The 15,896-nt window shown below is 36.0% G+C and overlaps 2 protein-coding genes across 3 annotated transcripts in view; one reads left to right on the top strand and one right to left on the bottom strand.

The window, feature by feature from the left end:
- LOC106661899 (COMM domain-containing protein 4) overlaps window positions 1–15,896 on the top strand; it is a 61,771-nt gene that overhangs the window by 14,568 nt on the left and 31,307 nt on the right. The window contains exon 1 of one of the 2 annotated variants that reach the window (XM_014385635.2): window positions 10,434–10,607. The exons of the other annotated variant lie outside the window; for it this stretch is intronic. The gene's annotated coding sequence lies outside the window, so the exon portion shown is untranslated. Of the gene's footprint in view, window positions 1–10,433; window positions 10,608–15,896 lie in introns of those variants that run through there. 2 annotated transcript variants of the gene reach the window in all.
- The window catches only part of LOC106661898, a 30,389-nt gene that overhangs the window by 6,456 nt on the left and 8,037 nt on the right, over window positions 1–15,896 (bottom strand). The gene's annotated exons all lie outside the window — the stretch shown is intronic.

Raw genomic sequence — 15,896 nt, 5'->3', positions numbered from 1 at the left:
GTCTTTTTAAAATTGTAAACAAATATTTGTTAAACCTTTTTATTTTATTTATTTAAGTGGGTTTGGATTTCGCTGAAAGTCTTAGACAGTTTTTTTTTCAGGTTCAGCAAAACTGGAAGATAAATATAATTATTTGCACTTAAACGATAAATCATTTTATCATTGGCATTACTTATTCAAGTCAGCGTTAGTGATGGAATGGATGAATATTATTAAAGTTACGTTTCTTTGACGTAACTGTCACATTTATGACTTTTTCCATGTTGTTAACCAGTCCCATACGTCGTACTACTGCCTTGAAACAAAAATGAACAATTTACCTTACTATGTAGTGTCTTGTATGTCAACGACCTTCGGCTCAATGCGCCGTCGGGGGTTCGAATCCTGCTCGTTTAACTAACTTTTTCATTTCAACCAAGACATTCCAAAAAACGAATAATTAATTGAAAAAGGTAATTTGGTCAATCAGACTACTAATAAATTTACCTTATGCTGAACCGACAAAGGGTACGTCTTCACCCGCGGTTTTTTATTTTTTTTTAAATTAATGTTTTTGTTGTCTTGGTTGATTTTGAGGAAGTCTGTTACTGTTTCTGGTAGGAGTAGGTCGCTAATAGGTAGGTGTACGCCTAGGATTTCTTAGTTGAGTCTGTCTTTTTTATGAGCGTATTTCTATTTTTACCCAAGTTTTTTGGGCGTTTTTAATGGCAGTCGTTGCGGCGAATTTTTTAAATTTAAGTTTACCGTAAGTCGGGGTTAAATTGTTAGTGAGGCATTGTTTGTTTAACTTGGGTTCTCTTCACCACGTAGACCCCCCCCCATCAACTCTAATTTTTTATTAAATTCACTAATTTCGTGGTCCGCTTGACCAATTAATATATTACAATTAATTAAGGTTTTTTGTTGAGATAAAAAAGTCAGTGGCACGAGCGGGATTCGAACCCACGATCTTCGGCTAGATACGCCGCTGCTCTACCACTTGAGCTATCGTGACCTCGATCTGAAGGGAAAATTCAAAAGGTGGGGTTGAGATAGGAAGTTGGTGCCCGAGTGGCGTATCTAGCCGAAGATCGTGGGTTCGAATCCCGCTCGTGCCATTGACTTTTTTATATCAACTAAAAACCTTAATTAATTGTAATCTAATTTTTTATGTTTAAAAACCCAACAGTCCATCCGTGAATTTGTGTTGCGGTTGAGTGTCACTGATGAATGTAAGTTGATCTGGTTGTCTCCTCGGCTTGTTGATAAAATTGAAATATTAACATTAATTATCAACTACACATCGGGCACAACTTTAATCTGCGCGATGATTAACAACTAGAATTAAATAAATTGTATTATTTGTGTACAAATAATAATGTTTATCTATTATTCGCCTAGGCTTTGTGATAAAACAATAATGGAAAAAAAATGTTTCCACAATCTCAAAAAGTCATAAGTTCTAAACCAAACGACTGATTTTTATATAACCAAGCTGAATGTTCTTGATCAAAGGTGTTATTTTAGATATCAAATAGAAAAATAAGGAATTAAGTTTACCTTAATTATGTTCATCCCTACCAGAACTTAACATAGGATTAAAAAATATCGAGGAGGTTCATCTGGTGGTCTTCCGGGTCAATTGGTCAAGTTCTGAATTTTGAGATTAATGTCAAATAGTCCTATTGTTATGATACTAAGCTAGTTATTATTAAAAAATAATTGGTCTAATTTAAGATTATGTTTTCAAATTTTGAATATTTTGGTAAAACCAGGAATTTATTACCATGGACGACCTGGTTTCTTTCTACCTAAATATTCATATTTAGAAAAGGTTTTTCTATCTCATCATAAACTTAACATTATGATTAATTAATCTTTATGTAAGGTATTGGCTGAAATAAAACAGTTAGTGGAACGAGCGGGATTCGAACATACGACTTTCGGCTAAATACGCCGCTGCTCTAACCACTTGAGCTTTCGTGACTTCGATCCACTTGGACATCAACTTCCCATCTCAACCTACCTTTCGAATTTTCCCTCCTTTTTGCCATTTTTCAATTATGTCATTATGAATAATTCAAGATTTAAAATGTGTCAGGTAACCTTCATAATTCGATGAGTAAACTGAATTATCTGGAAATTCATAAAATCTACATCAAAATTAAAGGGGCGTTACAAGTTTAATTTTTTTCTCTAACAATAAAGGAGAAAACCGGTGATTCCGAGGCAGCCTGCTTTCACATTGGTACGGACTACGTCCGATTTTTGAATGTCCGTATACGCCCTACTTCGCAGAAGCTTAATTATCGTGCGTATACGCCCGTTTTGCCCTGCGACTCGATCCCAGAAGTTGGGATTTTTTGACTCCGACGGACGACTTAAATGACTTGTGAATAATAGAATTTTCATTGCATTCAAGCTTACATAATCTTCTCACAAAATTTCTAAAACTAAATATAAATTATTTATATTTTTTATGTTTATTCCTGAAAGAGTGCACGCAAAAAATGTTTGCTTGTTCCGTATGTAGTTATTATTTTACCGTTGGTAATAGCGGGCTAGGAGGACCCCTCCGACAAGTTTCCAATAAAAATCCAAACTATTTTCGGTCAACTCACTTCCAGCACCATACGTAATATTTTTGACGAACGAGACTGACACAATAGACGAAGGCATGGGTGTTTTCAAGAGAATTCCCATTTTTCGCAAATTTCTGGGCCCATGGGATGAGAGGCGTTAGTACAATTTTTGATGTGACGTTTTCGTGAGTAGTCATGGACAAAAAAAATTATTTTAATTCAAGAAATTGCTTTTAAAATATCTAAAGAAACCTAAAAATTAGAACAAAAATCATTCCGAATGCATGCCAACCAAATCAATCGCTTTTGACGGAGAAACGTCCCCGACAAGTCTGTGACAATGTGAGAACTCATGTCTGACGAGTAGTTGTCCGTAGTATGAGACCAGCCTAATCCTGTTGCAAATTGCTTTGCAACAATGTTTCTTAACAATGTTTCTTTCGATTATTTGGAGGTCGTGAGATGCGGTCTGGTGATAAGCTTCTTTCTTGAGAACTAAAATGTACAAATATAGTGCGACAGTTTCCGATCGTTCAGTGTATAAAAGCGAAAAACAAATAGGGAAATGTACCATTTTTGACATCATAAAATAGATATGAGAGGAGGTATATTTGGCAACACAAACCGTACGTTAATAGGGTACTGTTTTCTGTCGACGCTAATTATTGCTCCTCCCTCCGGGCTTAATGAAACTTGAACGCACTCGCCTGGAAATCAAAAACGCGTCCAGATTAACAATCAGCTATTCGGCCCGGACGTCGAAATCCTCTTCCTCACATCGGCAAAGCCTTGTGACTTTGGGAAATCGTGGAAAAGAGAGAAACGCCGGCCAATTGTAATGTAAAAGGAAAAATGCTTCCATCCGTCCGACACTTATTTCGGCTTTATTTATTTACAGGAGTGACAGACTAAGCGCCTTTAAAATTTACATTCAATTTTTTTTCTATTAAACTAAGAATTGTTTCTGTTCCTTACTAGGGCGCTGGGCAAAAAATTGATCGAATTTCAAAACTCAATATATAATACAATTGTTTTAATTATTTTAATTGCATTCTAAATCTTAAAATCACGTTATAATTCTTAAGTATTCATATCTGCGCGTCACATTTATACTCTGACTTATGATTTATGATTAATAGTAGTAATAAGCTGACGAGGTTATAAAAGACAATACAGGCTGGTTTGCACAAGGGCGACTATTCAAAAAATATTCTGTTCTACTCGCCGGCCATGGAAAATATCTCTAGGTGGACGGAATACTTTTCATACATTACATCCAAAATATCCCAGCAAAATATACGTGGAATGCTTCAACTCGGCCCAGTCCTCTCATCCCAGTCATGTTCTTTATATTCTTGTCTCTCACAACGGAAGCCTATTTAATTCGAATAAGGATAATTTTGAAGGCTTATCATTAAAAAAAAAACTTAGGTAGTTCTTTAAAAGCAGATGTAATGTTTTACGTTTAAATTATGTTACACGGGGGAGGATGGAGATGGCTCATGTACACTATACAACTCGCGAGCGATATAGTATGTATTCCATTTTATGGCCGAATGTACAATTCTGGGAGAAATCAGGAAGTTATAAACTGCTCAAAAATAAATAGGGCTATTCGTAATTTAATTAATTTCTTTTAATTTTTTAAAATTAAATTTACATCAAATAAATGTAATAAAAAAACTATTCATTTTAATTAAATTAACCGGTATATTCTTGTTAGTTGGATAACATAAAATAGAACATACAAACGAAAAACAAACAAATGTTAATCATCATTTTTAATTACGGATTTACATACGAATAATAAACATGAAGATTACTCATTTTGTAAACAAACGCCTTTTCTCATCTTTACTCTATTTTAATCCAGTTGGAAAGACATCATCTGGAAACAGATATTGTTGTGTGATTGAGACATCGAGGTCACCGGCAAGTGGTATCGCAGAGGCAGTTGGCGTTTCTCAGAGCGTGGTCTCCAGGGGCTTTAGCTCGATTCTGAGAGACTAGAAGTGCCAATAGGAAGCCTGGTAGTGGATCTCTGTACATTACGACGCTAAGGAAAAGAAATATTGTCATTGCTGCAAGATGGAATTCTTTACATAGTGCCCGCCAGTTCCTAAATGAAGGACAAGATGTTTTGGCAAGGCATTTATCAACACAAACCATTGTAGGAAGTTGGCCTCACATAGTATGCCCCTTTGATACGACTTACAGCAACAGCCCACCACCAGCAACTCAGGAGAATATGGTGCAGCGAGCGCCTACAAGAGAACACCAATGGAATGCTGTTATGTGTGCTGATGAGTCACATTTTTGTCTGTATAGTGATATAGTGATAACAGGCGCCGAAGAGTCCACCGAGAATAGTGGATGAGTGATGAGGGGATTTACCCTGGACGACCCATATTGTTGAAGGCAACCTCACCGCAGTACGTTATGAACAAGAAATTATCGAGGAATACACCCCTCAAACCAGGGATCTTATCGGTAGGGATTTTCGATTTCTGGATGACAATGCCGCAGACCACAAAGAAGCAAAGTTGTTCACCAATGTTTAGAAAATCTAGGAATTTCCTATCTGTCCCATCCCTCAATGTCTCCAGACCTCAATCCCATTGAGTACATGCGGGATGCGTTGCAGAAAAGGCTTTTCGGTCACTATCCGCAGCCAGTTGACCTGCAACAACTGACTGCAGCTTTGCAACACTTATAGAGTGAAATTCCTTATGAAATTAGTGACAACCTTGAACCCTCACCGCAGTCCGTTATGTTCAAGAAATTAACGAGGAATACATCCCTCGAACCAGGGATCCCATCGGTAGGGATTTTCGATTTCCGGATGTCAATGCCGCAGACCTCAAAGAGGCAAAGTTATTCACCAATGTTTAGAAAATTTAGGAATTTCCCACCCACAATGTCTTCAGACCTCAATCCCATTGAGCACATGTGGGATGCGTTGCAGAAAAGGCATTTCGATCACCTTCTGCAGCCAGTTGACCTGCAACAACTGACTGCAGCTTTGCAACACTTATGGAGTGAAATTCCTTATGAAATTAGTGACAACCTTGAACCCTCACCGCAGTCCGTTATGTTCAAGAAATTAACGAGGAATACGCCCCTCGAACCAGGGATCTCATTGGCAGTGATTTTTGATTTCTGGATGACAACGCCAGACCTCATAGAGGCAGAGTTGTTCATCATGTTTAGAAACCTGGGAATTTCCCATCAGCCCCTTCTACCCTGTCTCCAGAGGTAGAGTCTCCTCGTGAGGTGTGAGCATTTGTTGGATGCGTTGCATAGAAGGCTTTTCGATCATCATCCGCAGCCAGTTGAGCTGCAACAATGCAAACCTATGGAGTGAAATTCCTTATGAAATCAATGAAAACCTTTTAACACTTTACAAACTTTTTGTATGGCTAACAAGTGCACAGAGGTTTTAGCTAACAGAGGAGATTATGCACGGTATTAATTGTTTAAAAAATGAACAAAATTATGAAATTAAAACCTTTTATTTTGTTATTTTTAAAATCCCTTAATTAATTGTCCTTCAGTAAAAACATAATTTCTAATAAATTTTCATGTAATTTATAATAAAAATAAAATAAAAACGCTAGAAAAAGTAAATACTACAAAATTGGCAATATCCCAGTTCATTTTTGAGCAATTTATTTCGGAATTTATATAGTAGCCTAACAAAGGAAAGGTTAATACAATGTTTGTAGGGTTCGGATGCCAGGACGCTTATACACACGACCCGCCTGGAACTATAGGTACGACTTTGTATATTGCCTAGCTTATTGAACAAACCTCTTTATTGCATGTAAAAGCTGCGAAGAATAAATTCCGTAGACGTATTTATTTAAAAAAGACCCTACTTCTCAGAAAATTGGCTTTTAAATGAACTTTTAATTTATCTTGGTTGATTAAATTTATCATTTGTTACGATGGATATATACTTAGATATAGTCAAAACAGATTATTTTCTAAGATCAGAAACTAATTTTTATTTTATTTTCTTTACTATGCGATTTTTATTAGCTCTGAAAGGTTCACTGACTGAAGAAATCTCTTCCATGTCGTATTGGTTTGAAAGAATGAGAAAGAGAATTATAAATTATAAACAATTATAAATAACGCATTTTCTATCTATCTATCTAATAGTAATATTAATTATTAATGTTTGTAATTTCAACCCTCAGTATTACAATAATCCTAATAGTTTTTATAGTTTAGATTTTACTGAACATATTTCACTTATGGTAATTGAAAAACGTTTTAATGGCGTAGCGTTGAGCAAATCAAATAATGTCGATGAAACCAAGCAATAGCCATTAATAATGTATAACCTGGTGACAGGTAAATTATTGAAACTATTACAAAATAATTGAGTTTTTGGGAAAACGCGCTTAACTACAAAATGTCTGCAATTTTTATATTTATTTTAGACATTTTTTTTACATTTAGTATTTGTTTAAACAAGGCTTAAACAGTATTAAAATTTATTTTCTATGGAATTACAATTACACAATTAATTTTTGCATTAAATCCAGTTAATTATTCGTATGGATTGGGAATTTAAATACTTTGAAAAACATCGATAACTTGTCTCATTTTTACAATTAATTAGTTTAAAATCATTTATAGAAATAATCAATCAAAGAGAGTATATATCACTTTCCAAACGGCCGAATGGATCGGTTGTTCAATGTACGCGAATAGGCCATTCACCCAAAGTACATGTATATATTTCACTATTTTTTTTGGTAAGAAGTCGTTTCTGGATTGAGTAGCGGTGTAAATATTATTCGTCGTCCTTTTCTACAGGGGAAACGAAACTTTTTGCTGGGTTTTCCACGTCATTCATTATATTCATACTAATTGTTCTTGTGAGCAATTAAGAGTTTAACGACTGGAGTTTACTGGTTTAATGGTATGAGTTCGGGGATCGTTTATTCCTTGTTATTTTTTAAGGTGCGTATTTGTTAAAGTGCCGGAAGATAGTAATTTTAATATTACCACGCTAAAGCGATCAAATGTAAAATAAGGACGTTAAAATAAACAAAGATGTAGATAAGAATGTATGTTTTCACAAATTCTTATTTTTTATATCTCAAATGATCCATTTTCTTTGGTTTCTTTAGATTCGTTTCCAATTTAAAACTACTAGGCAAACTTTAGTAGAAATTATACTTTTGGTATTTTTCGTATATTCCAAACTATAACAGTCATACAGAAAAAAATCTTCTTGCAATGTATTTTTAAATGCAAATTGAAACACTCCTTGCCATTCTTCTTCAAATCATACCTGCATTTTTTTATTTGTTTTTTATTTATTTATTTTTTTATTTGTTTTCAATAAATGTGGACATTAGATGGACAAATGTATTATATATATAAAATAATCAAATATAATAATAGTTGTCCTGTAAATAGTGAGTTGCCCCAACCAAAATTAACATTTATGTGTAGAGATTAGTGAACGTTAATCGATAGTTACTCAGCTATCGTGAGATGCGGTCGGGTGTGATGTAGGTTTCAGAAAAACATTTTCTTTATCGTGCCAACGTTTCGATGTTTTATTGAGATCGAAACGTTGGCACGATAAAGAAAATGTTTTTCTGAAACCTACATCACACCCGACCGCATCTCACGATATCTGAATAATTAATAAAACAAAAAAGCAATACAAAGTACACAATTGTATAACAAGTAGTTTCATTTGGTCCCTAAAGAGGTCAAATGGGAAGTAAATCCCAAAACATTTTCAAAAGGTCAAGTGTTCACTCTTTGAGCATATAACTAAGAACAGTAACAAAAATATTGCAAAGGAAAATTCTGAATTTTTCATGTTTGTAGAATCCATTCTTACAACTTGTAATTATTATTGATTTTATATATACTATTACTTTTTTTTTTTTAGGATTGGTATTCGCTTTTAGCTAGTTCTTTTCCCATTGTATTGCTGGCAGCCCCTTAAGTAGGATTATCTTCAAGGGTGCACCAATAGCGTCAAGTTATATAAATGTGTACCGGGTGTGCGAGTAGTGGTAGGCCTGATGATAGATATTTTTTTCCCAAGTAATGTAACGTTTCCATGGAAAAACTAACAAAAATTGTAACTCGTCAGGGTCTGAAGATAAACATAAGGACTTTCCCGTATTTACTCTGCGTCCTTAAAAGGCCATGAGGATCTTTAACGTCTGTAGCTAGCCTTTCGGCCCTACCGGACGTTTTGTTTCTCAAGATGAGAGATGACGCACCTCCGCTCGCGACTGGATGGGTGTTACAGCCGCAAAGGTTTGTTGTAGAAGCCCCCGAGGGGCCGAGACGGACCTCACTCCTCCCCGTGTCCATTCCGAGTGGATGGGGCTGCATTAGCACCAGACCGTGTGCCGCACGGCAATGGGTAACCCCAGGTGGCTGAAATGCATCAGCCTGGGTCGTCCCGCAGGCTCCCTAGATAGAGAAGGCGACTCTATCTTCTAGATTATTGGGGCTTCTCCAGCTTAAGAACTTCCGGAACCGCTTCCGCCGCGATTTTGTGCAAAGTGGAATTTATAACCGCCTCCTAGAGGAACACTGCCTCTAGGAAGGAAACCGCGAACGATACCCCCGAGCAACAGGGTCACACTAAGTTCTCGCCAGGAGCATCATCGCCACTAAGTTACTACGAGTCCATTCCCATGTAGCAGGGTTGGACATGGGACATTTTCTACTACTCCGTAGTTAGATGGTTATGCACCCTCCCCCGTCTGTGCAGACAGGATCTGGTACCCTAACCCTCGTGTGCCTCTGATGCAACACCCACCGTCCGCTGCCGACCCGGAGGCCTACACGAATCCAGCTTGTGCTTTAGAGAGGTTGCCACGCTCCCAAGGCAACACCATTATGTTGTACCTGGATTCCTCCTTGCATCCAAAGGTTGGGAGAGGTCTCAAGGAAGTATGCCGATTAAGAAAGGGAAGTGACCGAGGACGCGAGGCTCACCTTATCAGGTTGCACCCCCCGCCTTGGCTATACTGTATCACCCATTGTCACCGTAGTCCCACATTTAATGGGGTATAGCTCCTCTGGGTGGATAAGGTATAGGGACTATACGTTGGAAGTTGTTACAAGAAGGGGTACTATCATCCAAAAAATTTTTTCACACTTTCTCTGGGACACCCTGTATAATTTTCTTTTAAACCAATTGTATATTTTTTCTTTGCCATCTTGCCACAACCAATTTGTAATAGCCTAATAACGTTGGTAAAAACTGTTCTTATCGCTTTACTGTGCTTCTATCCTAATGCTTACTTATTAATTGTAATCAAGCAGAATTAACTATTAAGAATTGGTCTTATTAGAATCAATGGATTATCGTTTTATGCCTCAAATATAGAAATGAACATTTTTTTTATTACAATTAGTACAATGTGTTGTTGTATCTGTTATTTAAAAATAATAATAAAATAAACACATTTAATAGTAAACAAAAGGACTAACGTTACAAATTGGTTGAAAGCACTTGGGACACTTGGCTTCAGCTTTTACGATGTTCTTTTCCACCTCGGCCTACTACATTTTATATAGCCTTGTGCCCTAAAATGATTCTCCTTGTAATTTTGACGATGCAGTTTATTTAAAACATCTCGTGGTCTTAAGCAGTTTGGTTGAATGTTCAAAAATGTGATTCTGCTTTGTATGGATTGAAGGCATACATACGCGTTAAAACCATCTGGATCGTAGATTGATCAGTGTACGTATATGTAAGACGTTGCGTTTAAAATTAGTTTCATGCTACATCCCAATGCAAACAACACGTCAATGCCGTTTTCTCCCTCTCGAGCCAACGCTCTAAAAAAATCTTACACTCATAACAGATCGAAGCTAAAAATACAGCGACTAACGAGGTAAAAGTTGAAAACCGCGTTCGAATCCTCTCAATGCGTACAGTTTCAGTTTGAGTGTAGTCGTCGTGTTGAACGGTGTCCCGGACAGTTTATAAATTACCTCTTGAAGTGGGTCAAACCAACATAAGCATCGTCATCAGTAGCAATCAAGGTTTGTGAAAGATGCCAAGATTCACAGTTCACACGTCATTCGATATTGCCAATGTGTTTTGCTTTACAAAATAAATAATTATTCTTAAATATATCATTAATATCGCGTCACATATTGTTAGTGATTGTTTTTCCTTTGCCTTTTAAACATTTTAAATCGTTCTTAAGCGTTTTAATAAAGCAAACGTAAGCAAAGGTTTATGAGAACCGCTAGGGTTATGAAAGATAAAATAGAAGTGTGCAAAGCGTTTCCGTAAGCCTTAGAAACTGTCCATAAAAGTCTACCTTCTATAAGACTGTTGATAGATTTTTTTATATTTATCCTTCATATAATTTAATATGTCCAATATGAAGTCTTTTCTAACACAATCAATCATTTATATTTGATTTCATGTAAAATATTTTTTTTTATTGCTCTTACATTCATGATTTTATTCGAATGTTTTCCTTCTCCCTTGAGATTATTACCACTTGTCAAAACGAGCCAAACTTACAAGTCGATTTTCAAGTTTTGTCTCCCTCTGAGCATTCCCCCAAAGCAACGCATGAAATAGTTATAATTTCATCCACTGTAGCATATTTCCAATAAACGTCGTCTGTTACTTTTTTTGGAAACGTATAGATTTTTATTTTATGTTGCAATCTGTTTGCCATTAAAGAATATTTATGTGGATAAAACTATTACAAGTCCGCAAGTGTTTTTGATTCGTTTGATAATTGCATTTCCAATGAGTGTAAATGTTAATGATATAATTTATTATGTTTAGTGGTCTGATGACCAAATTACTTCTTTCAATTAATTATTCTTTGTATGTAAGGTCTTGGTTGAAATGAAAAAGCGTCACGGGCGGTATTCGAACCCACGACCTTCTGCTCAATACGCAGCTGCTCTATCCACTTGAGCTATCGTGACTTTTTCATTTCAACCAAGACCTTACGTACAAAGAATAATTAATTGAAAGAGTTAATGATAAAATAACTTTGAACTTCTGAGAACATTTTGCATATCTTTGCATTCCGAATTTGTTCGAATAGCTTTGACATTTGAGCAAATTTCAATATGCTCATCGACAAATACTGGACACTCGTACTTGTTTATTTTCCATAATAGGTAGGTATAAAGATTAATAGTTGATTTAAAACGTAAATACAACATTAATAACTCGTTGTTTACCTTTATAGTATTGCTAATCCTTTTACACTCATTAGATAAAAAAAAATAAAGAAAATCAGTTCAATTTCATCCTTTCCAGAGCAAAGTTGTTGACTTTTTCAAATTGTTTTCTTTAATGAAACAACAAATTTAAGTAAAAAATTATTAATTTTATTTTTTTATAAGCGTGGTTTTAAGTCGAGAAGATCTCTACGGTAGGTGCTTTGACCAACACGTAGTGGCCGTAACATAGCCCAAGTCCTGGGTGTCACCATCTACGATGGTCTACTTTGGTTTGAGGCCCCGTAAGTCTCGATCGAAGAGTAAGTACTGGTCATCCGCGATGTATGACTAGGCGGTCGTTTTAGTGCTTTTACACACTACAGAACCGTCATTTAATGAACTCCGAACGCTCTAAAACAGTCATCAGAAGGCTTCGTGAGAAGAGATTAATAGATAGATACGTTCATTTTCAACAAAAGAAAATGTATTACATTAAAGAAACAAGGTTATATACAAGATTTAAAAAAACATTTTATTATCATCTTCAGGGCTCAAAGTGTTTGTTTTCTGTGTAGATGTGTCATTATTGGGTGTATACACAAACATGTATCAAAAACGTCTGCAGGAGGTTGTTGCTGATATCATAAAAAACAATATGGAAATTTTTAAAAAATATATAAAGAAAAGAAAAAAATAAATAGTGCCTCTCAACACAACACGCAAGAATGGCATAATTACACAGAAATCACCTGAAAATGATCTCAATAAAGATCGAAACGTTGGCACGATAAAGAAAATGTTTTTCTGAAACTTACATCACACCAGACCGCATCTCACGATTTCTGAATAATTAATAAAACAAAAAAGCAATACAAAGTACACAATAGTAAATAAATAAAACAAAACAAACAAAAATACAATGGAGAAACTGACTTTGAAGAGCAAACCAGAGATGTAGTGTGTCGTATCACTATTGATAATTAAATTGCTGGACCAATTCAAATCTGTATCTGCATGCATGGCGTGCACCATCAACATATTTAATTAGGAGATCCTTACTTAAAACAAAATTCCCCAATAAAATTGCCGTAACTCCCCTAGTATTGTGCATTCCGCAAAGTGAAAAACAAGGAGCAGGAATTACACAGGGAGCACTGGGCGTTGTATTCTAATCGGACGCACGTCAAATCAGTGCTCCAGTATTTTTGTATTTCAAAGCTTCGTGAGAATAGTCTAGTCTGCAGGCATCCCGTACCAGGTTCTCTACTACCGGAGAGCCATCGAGAAGAAAGGCAAGACTATTCGCAAATCAGCATCTCATTTGGGCACTTGAACAATTGTTGTCTTCGTCACAGAGTGCCGGTTTTGGCCTGTGACAAGGACCAGGTGTGGAGAAGACGTGGAGAACGCTTTGCTTCATATTCTATGCTTGGGTCACAGCATATTCGAAGACAGTTATTGCATGGGGTGGAATCAACGTTTATGCCCGAATCGAACAGATTGTCTTACAGAATGGATCTTTGACTGCACTAAGGAACATCGGGGAGTTTTTCTTGAAGCTGTCGTTACCATTCATTCCATTTATTGGGGACAACTTTGTGCTAATGCAAGATAATGCTCATATACAATAGCATGCAACTAATTTTTTTTCCTACCAATAATGTTACGAAAATAAATAGATTCGCGTCAAAAATAACCATTAGACTCAAATTTTAGAAATAGTATTTTGAAGAAGAAACTTAGCAATTTGTGATATTTGAAGTTAATATCATTAACATAAATCTTCGTTACTATATTTCGACGGTTTCATTATATTAATATTTTATACCTTGTATTTACAGTTTACAAGTACTATCTACTCTCATTCTGAGGAAGGGTATGTTTCGGCAGTTTTACCATGATCATTTCTTACACCTAAAAGATTTATACAATATGATATTTTTCCAGAAAAATACAGTGAAACTCCCCTTTACGGACACCTCTAAAAAGGGTAACCTCCATTGAACGAATAAATTCTGATTCCGCGGCGTCTTCCCATTACTTTCACCATATTAAAATCTTCTATGAAACGGACACTTTCAATAACGGATAGGGACAGCTTTTTAGACTTTTCTGACTGTGAAACTCTCCCAAAAGCGGAGAGCAGCCTCCAGAAAAATGAATGTTTTTTGCCGTTTCCCCTGTGTTTTGTTCTCCTTCCAATATTTTTCAGTATTCTTTGACTTTGATTATGCCACTTTGCAAACATGATTAATTACTTCTTCACTGCTTTTGACACTTAAAGAAAAAAATAATTTAATTAAAGTGACATGGCTGCGAAACTTTCCATCGGAAAGACCCAGCCAAATGAAATTCTGAAGGATAAAAAGGGAACTTTTAGACAAATTCGACAAATACGGAAACTGATTTTTTCTTAAAACTGATTCGGCCTTAGACCAGGACGTATTTGAATAATTTTGCCGTCCCCGGGCCTGTAAAATACCATATCTGGTCCCCTTATCCGAGAAAAGCCCTTATAAATTCAAAACATTTACGGTAAACGGATTGTAAAGCATCTTCAGGTTGGCCCGACAAATTTGGATCACGGTAAAAGATCTTTTAAGACCATTAGTGCAGTGAAAAATCGAGGATGTAGAAAATTTGGAAAAAGTTAAGCAATATGCGCCGATTTTGAACTCAAAAATCACATTGAGACGGCCTTACTTTTTAGAGCAGTTTTGGATAAAACTATGCAGTTACAAAATGAGCTTTGACAGAGTGGCAAAATTTCAACAGAGCTCCTATTCAAAAGTATGTTCGGTGAATTTGAAAAACCCTTAGAAAAGGCTAAAATTGGTGTTTCAAAGAAGATCGATATCTTGTAATCCCCATTGTGGTACATATTGTAATACTAAACCATTAATTCACTACTTTCGTGGTCCGCTTGACCAATTAATACATGACAATTAGTTAAGGTTTTTAGTTGAGATGAAAAAAAGTTAATGGACGAGCGGGATGCCATTGAAAAATGGCAAAAGGAGGGAAAACTCATAAGGTGGGGTTGAGATAGGAAGTTGATGTCCGAGTGGATCGAGGTCACGATAGCTCAAGTGGTAGAGCAGCGGCGTATCTAGCCGAATATCGTGGGTTCGAATCCCGCTCATGCCATTAACTTTTTTTCATCTCAACTAAAACCCTTAACTAATTGTCATGTAATACTAAACATTTTTTCTCTATTATCCGTAATGTGGACACCTCTATGTAGCGGACAATATTTCATTCCTCAAGAGAGTCCGTTATAGGAAAGTTCCCCTTCGCAGCATTCATGTTGATGGCTAGAAAATACCTTTTTACAGGCTAAAAAATATTAGCTATACCAACAAAGACGTTAGAGAAAAAGAATAATTAATTAATACGCAATTATGACTACTAAACAAATATGGATTAATTAATATAACACACTGACAGTCAAAAAATTCCACACACTTATAATAGCTTGATTTGTATATATTTTTATATATTAATCAAAGTTTCACGTTTTTTACGTTTAATAATTGATTCTTTGTCTAAAAAAGTAAAAAAAAAAACAACAACATGTAAATTGCAACTGAAAATGAAAAATGAAAAAAGACGGACGGATAAAATTTGTTTTAATTTTGTGTTCGATTTTTAATTCAATACCACGTATTTCCTCCACTTGCCTTAATTACACCTGGAACACGCCTCGGCATACTTTCTACCAGTCTGTGAAATGTCTCTTTGCTGAAGGTTAGCACATTCTTCACGAAGAAACCTCGTCTTTTGAGGTTATCCCTTAAATGTTTGATGGGATCAAGTCTGGAGAACGGGCTGGCCAGGCTAAGACCCTGATATTATGCTGTTGAAGGTACGTTTGTACTATGCGAGCGACATGTGGACGGGCATTATCTTGCATTAGAATAGGATTGTAACTGTGTTTTCAGTGAGGGTAGGCAACGTATGATATCCAAAATTTCATCCACATTCCGAGAGACCGTCAAAGACCATCCATCCATTGAGCAATGTTCTGGGAAAAATTACAGGCTTCGTAGCTTTCATTTCGCCTTCTCCTTATTCTTTCACGCCCTCTGGAGATCGTAGATCAAATCTACACTCATCTGTAAAAAGTACAGTAGA

Source organism: Cimex lectularius, unplaced genomic scaffold, assembly GCF_000648675.2.
Source record: "Cimex lectularius strain Harlan isolate CLEC.00 unplaced genomic scaffold, Clec_2.1 scaffold57, whole genome shotgun sequence".
NCBI lineage: Eukaryota > Metazoa > Arthropoda > Insecta > Hemiptera > Cimicidae > Cimex > Cimex lectularius.
The sequence above is the reverse complement of the archived record's forward strand: the minus strand, read 5'-3'. Positions and strand labels throughout refer to the sequence as shown.